Below are 8,234 nucleotides of genomic sequence, written 5' to 3' on the forward strand. Positions count from 1 at the left end.
CTGCAAATAGCACTGCTGAGTGACTTGAAAAGCCATAGTCATTCCTAGCCAGCTAGGTGTGTCAACACACACTATGAGTAACATGAGTTCCTTTTCAATGTAGCTAAACCATCATTTATTAATGTTAGCGCAGATAGAACAATCAATCAATCAATAAAATGTATTTATAAAGCCCTTCTTACATCAGCTGATGTCACAAAGTGCTGTACAGAAACCCAGCCTAAAATCCCAAATAGCAAGCAATGCAGGTGTAGAAGCATGATGGCAGGAAAAAAACCCTAGAAAGGGCAGAACCTAGGAAGAAACCTAGAGAGGAAGCAGGCTATGAGGGGTGGCCAGTCCTCTTCTGGCTGTGCCAGGTGGAGATTATAACAGAACATGGCCAAGATGTTCAAATGTTCATAGATGACCAGCAGGGTCAAATAATAATACTTGTTGTAGAGGGTGAAACAGGTCATCACCTCAAGAGTAAATGTCATTTGGCTTTTCATAGCCGATCATTCAGAGTATCTCTACCGCTCCTGCTGTCTCTAGAGAGTTGAAAACAGCAGGTCTGGGACAGGTAGCACGTCCGGTGAACAGGTCAGGGTTCCATAGGAGCAGGCAGAACAGTTGAAACTGGAACAGCAGCACAACCAGGTGGACTGGGGACAGCAAGGAGTCATCAGGCCAGGTAGTCCTGAGGCATGGTCCTAGGGCTCAGATCCTCCGAGAGAGGGAAAGAAAGAAAGAGAGAAAGGAGAGAAAGAAAGAAAGAAATAAGGAAAGAAGGAAAGAAGGAAAGAAGGAAAGAAAGAAAGAAAGAAAGAAAGAAAGAGAAAAAGAGAGAGAATTAGAGAGCATACTTAAATTCACACAGGACACCGCATAAGACAGGAGAAATACTCCAGATATAACAGACTGACCCTAGCCCCCCGACACATGAACTATTGCAGCATAAATAGTGGAGGCTGAGACAGGAGGGGTCGGGAGACACTGTGGCCCCATCCGACAATACCCCCAGACAGGGCCAAACAGGCAGGATATAACCCCACCCACTTTGCCAAAGCACAGCCCCCACACCCCTAGAGGGATATCTTCAACCACCAACTTACCATCCTGAGACAAGCCCGAGTATAGCCCACGAAGATCTCCCCCATGGCACAAACCCAAAGGGTGGCACCAACCCGGATAGGAAGATCACGTCAGTGACTCAACCCACTCAAGTGACGCACCCCTCCTAGGGATGGCATGGAAGCGCACCAGTAAGCCACAATGGCCCAGCTATTTCACCGGAAGTATAAATGTGAAGCATCTGGTTGGAGTTTCCTCTCCCAGACAAATATGGTGGGGATAGGAAGCTCAGTAGCTGGCAGTGGAAGATAAGAAGCGAGATGGAACTGGACATTCTGCTGATTAAACAGTCAATCTCAATACAGTTTTCTGTTCAAAAGACTACAATATGTTACAAACAGACTCAGTGGACTAAGTTTTGTAGACTTTACCCTTTGCCAAAGTTGTAAAAAATGGTGTTGTTTAGAAGGGAAAATTGAGGTATTGCCCACGCACACTACACAGAGTAGGCGTTCCCTAACATAATATGCAGGATAACACAAGAACTAGCTAGGTAGCTTGCTAGGCCTCTCTAGCTATAGGCTTAAACTATTGAACGCATGATGATGATAACTAGCATAGGGTAACATAGTGTCTAATGCTAAATTGTCATTCTCTACCACAGATTTTCACATGGTCTCAGACTCTAGGACAAGAAAGAAACAAAGGAAGACAGAGACAGAGTTGTTGATTTCCATTGTTACTTGTAATATTAAAAAGAGGAGAAAAAGACAAGCCAATTTTTCTAAATTAGCTATCTGGCTACTCACCGTTCTATAGGCTACACATTTGATTCACCACTAGAATAGTTATTTGATGTTATATCTTTGTTTAATCTTATTAATCAAATCATTAATCTAACAATAAAAATGTAACAAACAATAAAACAATTTTTTTGCAAGAAATGTAATGTATTTTTACAAGTTGCAATAAAGTTGACTAAAGTAGAAGCTTATCTATTGTTTGTATGTATTTTCACTTGGTAATGAGTAGTAGGCCTAAGTAATTATAGAAATGGTCATATCCTGTGTAACGCCTAGTAATTGCATTGTACTTATGCAGATATTACATGTACTCTGTGGTGTACTAGTGTGTTTATTTGTCAGTTGGATGGCCCTTCCAGAAAGTAAAAAAAATGAGGGCCAGGTTGTCAGGACGGGTAATGTACTGTACTGTATCAGTACACATTAGTTACAAGTAAGTACCCCACAAGATACACTTCATTTTAACTAGCTAAATCCTGTGTAAAAACGAGTAATTAGTGTCTTATTCCTCACATGGATCTGTTTTTGTAAACTCAACCAAGTTAATCCAGATGGTACGCTTTATTTTGGGGGCAAGTGCTAGCAACAACGTTGACTGGAGATATATTTTGAACAGTGCACATTCATGGGTGGTAAGTAATTAGAGCCTATTGAACATAGGCTATTATCTCTCAGACACCCAGCGCATCCACAAAGGATCCCAACCTTTGTCACAGTTGCTAATGAATCGGAGCCAGCTGAGAAGAAGTGAAACAATAAGTTGGTGAATTTAGTAGAAACCTGCCCATTTGTAACAAGCATGGTAACAAGCATTCATTGTTACACTTCTGTAATTACAGAACACAACTACACTGTAACTATGAGGTGATACAGTTAACTACAATACCTGTTACAGTATAATTACACATGTAATTACAATGCAACAAGGACCCCTTTAAAGGAAGTGTTACCGTAAATGTATTCAGATGTTGTTTTTTTCGCTGAAGTATGTAATTATTTAGAACAGACAGATGTGATATAAATCTAGTATGCGCGCCACCTGCAAATTGACTTTAAAGCTTTGCCGCCATCTAGTGGAGATAAGGGAATATTTGAGTAGTGAATCATGAGAAACTAAACTGAGAAACAGAACGTGTTGTGACTTGAAGGACAGGTGATGATTTCCCAAATGGACTCACACCGATAAAGCTACTCACATCAATGCGAACGCCTGGGACCATTTGGGTTTTGAACAGCGACGTCACAAAGGCAATTGCCATAGAAATATAATTCTACTGAAATATAATTCTAAAGTTCTAGTGACATGAACTGTATTCTAAAATAGTTTAATTGATCAGTTTTCTCACATACGCAGATCTTGTTATCTGTAGGCTGTTGTGGATTCGTATATTTTAAGTATATTTTTAGGTCCTTGGATCAACAACTGAAGTAAGAAATTCAAGAGATCCCCATGAGTAATAATTATAAATTATGAGATTAAGATGATGTTCTCTTGTTTTTAGCAGATCTCGCAAAATTACTTTTCTTTTTTAAATCCAGTTGCCTATATGACTGATACAAACCCTAAAGTCCCAGGGCTGGAGGACCAGCATACAACTGTAAGTAGCCCACAATTTGTCATTGTTGTAACAGCAGATGTATGGTTTTGTAATCTGCCTATCTATCAGGTAATTGACAGCACTTGATCTCTCTTATCACTTTACTCAAGTACAACTGGCAGTTTTCTGACATTTTGCCCATTAATGTAAGTGTTGGGTTGCTTGACTGGACTGAGAAATGTAATTTATATACACTGCAAATAGTTTTTTCATAAGTCACACGTTTTGTCTAAAATGGCACCCTATTCACTATGTAGTACACTGCTTTTGACTAGGGCCTGACTATTTTTGAACAGGCCTAGTCAAAAGGAGTGCACTATATAGTGAATAGGGTGCCACTTGGAATGCTGTCATGAGTGATGATACTGTCCACCTCCAGTCTTCCTCCAGTTCCTCTGGCTGTAGGGAGACAAGTCAGGCTGCAGTGACCTCTGGATCCAGAGTCAGTGGAGAGCAGCGTCCTCAGAAACCAAGCAAACAGCGCTCCCAACAGGGCTTCAGTGTACTACAGAAACTGTCTGCGGAGTAAGTTCAGTTACAGTGTATGTAAACTGTTGTTTTTTATATGGGTAGTTTTTTCTTGTATATAACCACTCCACAAAAGAAGTTCAATTAATTTTTTTTTAAATGGTTTTATTTTAATTACATTTAATATAATAAGAAGCCTAATGTGAAATATGTTACAAATGAACAAAGTACAGGTAATCATATCACCCTACTCTATGTAGGGGAAATTATAACTACATAATTTCCCTGTTGACAATCTCAGAGAACGGAGGATCGCGAATGAATGTCTACATGGTGTGGTGAGTCTAACCATTATGTACAGTTTAAAGGGGCAATCAGTCAGTGCTATATCTATTTTTGAACTTAAAAATAAATCATATATTCTTCAAGAATCAATGGGTACATAAGTTATAAATGCCTCATGAGTTTAGTTTGACTGTCGTACCCCCATCAGAACCCAAAATATAATCTTGTTTTACTCTAATATTTGTAAGCAAAGTAAATGTAAACAAACAGGCCCAAAACATGGCTCAAAACATGGTCGAAACAATAGCCCTGATATCATGGATGGTCAATCCTTGGCATCCTCTTCTACTGCTGATTTCCCCTTTAAGGTATTAGTTATAAGATATCAGTTCAGAGATTTCAGGTTCTATCCTTTCAGTCACATTGAAAAAGGTTCCCATGTATCTCATTGCCGACTAAAGCGTTATGAATTGATTCAACGTCTCAACAACACATTGGTTAAAAAGGAACCTCTACTGAAATGTTTTTATTTGCTCCTTTCTTCAAAATTCAGATTAGTTTGGAGGACCTGAGTCATGCCTCGGATGGCATCATCGACTGGGTGTTGACCGTCACCACTGATGTTCTCCTCCCTTCCATTTCCCTGTGCAAAGCTCTGAGTAGCAGATCCACCTCCAGATCCTCTAGGACCTCCTCCAGCACTAAGCAGGATCCACAGAGAAGGACCCCATCAGAGGCCTCGCTGCTACAGGCCCCATCAATATCAATATCAACATTAACACCTCCACACTCTGGTACCTCCACAGAGAGACTGAGAATCATCCGCAAAATGTCCAGCTTCCTCACAGGTCAGGGTGAAGCTACTGGTCGCCTTCTGGGGGGACAGCCCCTTGGATCCCTGTTAGGTGGAGAGGTGAGGACGGATGCTGAGTTAGAACACATGGCCAGCAGGGTGGTGGCTGTGGTTCTACAGGGGGTCTGGACTATGACATCAGAAGACACCAGCGACCCTGAGATGGGGGCTCTTCTCTCAGGCATTCTTAAGAACATCCCCATGGTGTTGAATTCTGCTGCAGCTGCAGATAGAGAAAGCTCTGAAAGTCAGAGTCCCTTGGAGATAGTTGATATTGGGCAGAGAATCAACCCAGGGTCTTTCCTCTCAGACGAGCACATCAGCCGTATTTGCTCAGACATGGTGACCAGCGCGTACAGCACCGCCAGTTTCTCTGTGTTGGAGGACAAATCTCTAGGCTTCACTGATGACAGAACCCTGTCTCCTCCATCACCGCTGTGTCAGATGTCCCAGTGCTGCCTGACTGCTGGGGAAGAGACAGACAGGGTTCCCTCTCTCTCATGTTCCTCACACTGCAGCCAGACGTCAGGGCAAAGTACTGCCTCCTCCTCCTCTGGTCGTCAGAGTCCAGACGACTTCTTCACTCCTGAGGTGAAGCGGAGGATTATCATGGCTGTGGAGGCGATCATCACAGAGGGCAGTGAGGACGAAGCCTCTGGATCCACTGAGCTGTGTGGAGCTGTGTCACCAGGCTCTCGCCGCACCACTCCCACTACCAGCCTGGCAGCCAGCAACATTTTGTCTGTAGTTCTGCACGGCCTAAAGGACACTATCCGTGCTGTTCTGTCCAAAGAGGTCGCCAGGCCAGAGTTGGAAAAGGATATCGGCCAAAGCCTGGTCAACTATATGATGGTGACCCTGAAGAGTCTGCTGATGCTAGATGCCCAGTTTCCTGTGGTGCAGGGGGACAACTCAACCCTGAAGACCACAGAGCAGATACCACATGGAACCATAAAGACCCCAGAGCTGATCCCAGCTATAACCATGGAGAGCTCAGAGCTGATCCCAGCTGTAACCATGGAGAGCTCAGAGCTGATCCCAGGCGTAACCATGGAGACCTCAGAGCTGATCCCAGACAGCACCATGGAGCCTCCAAGGTGTTCCTCAGACATAGCTGTGGATAAGAACCACATCTCCCTCCAAGATGAGGACATGGCTTATGAGGCCAGCGTCACCGCCAACTCTATCTTTTCCTCCATCGTGGATCTGGTGAGTCCCAAAATGGACAGAAGGTCCACCTCATCCAGGGGGGGCTCTCAGTATCCATGCCCCATGCGTGCCTTCCTGGACTCCAAGGACCTAGCGGGGTTCCTTCGGAGCCCTAACCTCCGCCGCTTCTCTCAGCAACTGATCTGGCACGTGGCGCGACTGATCCTGGAGTCCAAAATGGCGAAGACGAAGTCTGTGAGAAAGTGTTTTTCATACACGACAGTCGCCAACCGGAGTGGAGGCCTTGACTTGTCCACAGAGTTCTGTAATGAGCTCCTCTACAGCTTTGTGGAGGGGGCGGTCAAGAACCTTCTGGAGACCTTCCTGAGTGTTCCACACAGCCCTCCTGTGGAATCCTTCATGGAGGATTACAGCTGCATGGAAGAGAGGAACTGGGTGGTCTCTCCCACCCTCTCTCGAAGCAGTAGTCCATGCTTGGAGAGTGATAACGACTCCACAATCACACAACAGTCAGGTGAAGTGGGAGTCATCAAGCCCAGCTCTAGGAAAACCATCAATGCTCTTCTATCTGACATGTTCATTGACAGAGTCAGAGAACTTCTCCAAGAGGGTTGTGATGAGGGTGAGCTTGATCAGACTGCTGCCAGAGTGGACGAACGTCTCCAAGAGGCTTGTGATGATGATGAGGTTGAACGTACTTCAAACAACGGTAAGGTATCTGTACAAGAATATTTGGTTTGATCAACATAGGCCTGTCCATAAAGTGTCCATACAATGCTAAGATGATTAGTAAGTCAGATTTTCTGTACTGGAGAAAAAAAATCTCACTTTAACAACATGGTATTTATATGGTGCACAACCATAGCACTGTCAAATTTCTTTAAGATATGAGCATGTATTGATGGTATCAACATGACATAAGGACACAATTGTCTTTGTGATGTAACTGTTGTGCATCTCCAGATTGCATGATGCCGGCCATGACGTCAGAGACTTCGTCTAATTATTGTCTTCAAGCTGAGGCCACCAATAGTGATGTCACTGGCTGTGAGAAGAACCCTGACTCCCTTTGGATGAAAGGGGAACTGGACGAGTCCAGAGCTGAATCAGTGGACTCAGCCGAGACAGAGCACAGCACCTCATCCTTCTGGCAGTCAATTCCCAGCCAGGCTTCCTTCAAGGCATCAGATGCCTCCTCACTGGCCTCACTGGAGACGGTGGTAAATCTCAGCTCTGCTAACAATGCTGCATTAACAGCTGACCGTCAGAACATGGCCGTAACTCAGAGCAGGACAGGGGCAGCAGGTCACAAAGGCTGGCACTGCATCCCCTGCTGCCAGACTGCTGAGGGGACTCCCATTGAGGTAGCAACACAGTTATCACTATATCTCACAGACTATTATAGATTCAAATACATTGAAATGAAGTATCTTCATTTCAATGAATAGATTAGAGAACTACATTATAGCAAACAAATTAATGTCAAGTCAATGTCACGTTGTACTTCTGCTGTTAACAGCAGCCTAAGGTGCCTACAACTCTATCGAAGACAGCGAAGCTTCAGAACGAAAGCCAGAAGAAATCTTCCAAGCCTCGTAAAGGAAAGAAATTCCATAATTCAGTGGCACCCCTGCATGGTAATTTGTCCTAACATAACAAATGCTCACGTTACAGGTTACCTTTTAATTTTGTGTGGAAATCAGCTAAATCCATTGTGGGGAATTGTGTTAATCTGTGTACCATTTAAATACAGGTGACAGCAGCTATTACAGGCCTGTCAGAGTACTGATCTCTTGTTGATCTGTAGTTTCAGCTGCTGCAGAGAAACACAAGAAACCCTCGTTTGGCTCCCGCTTGTCTGCTGCCTTCGCCAGGTTCTTTTTTGGATGCTGTGGTAGCAAGAAGATCAGACAGTAGAGAATCATATCAGCCACAAAGGTTAACACCAGACATATTTCAACGCTGGGTTTAAATAGTAAAACCCACATGAATAAATAAACAAAC

This window comes from Salmo salar, chromosome ssa03, assembly GCF_905237065.1.
Source record: "Salmo salar chromosome ssa03, Ssal_v3.1, whole genome shotgun sequence".
Lineage (NCBI taxonomy): Eukaryota > Metazoa > Chordata > Actinopteri > Salmoniformes > Salmonidae > Salmo > Salmo salar.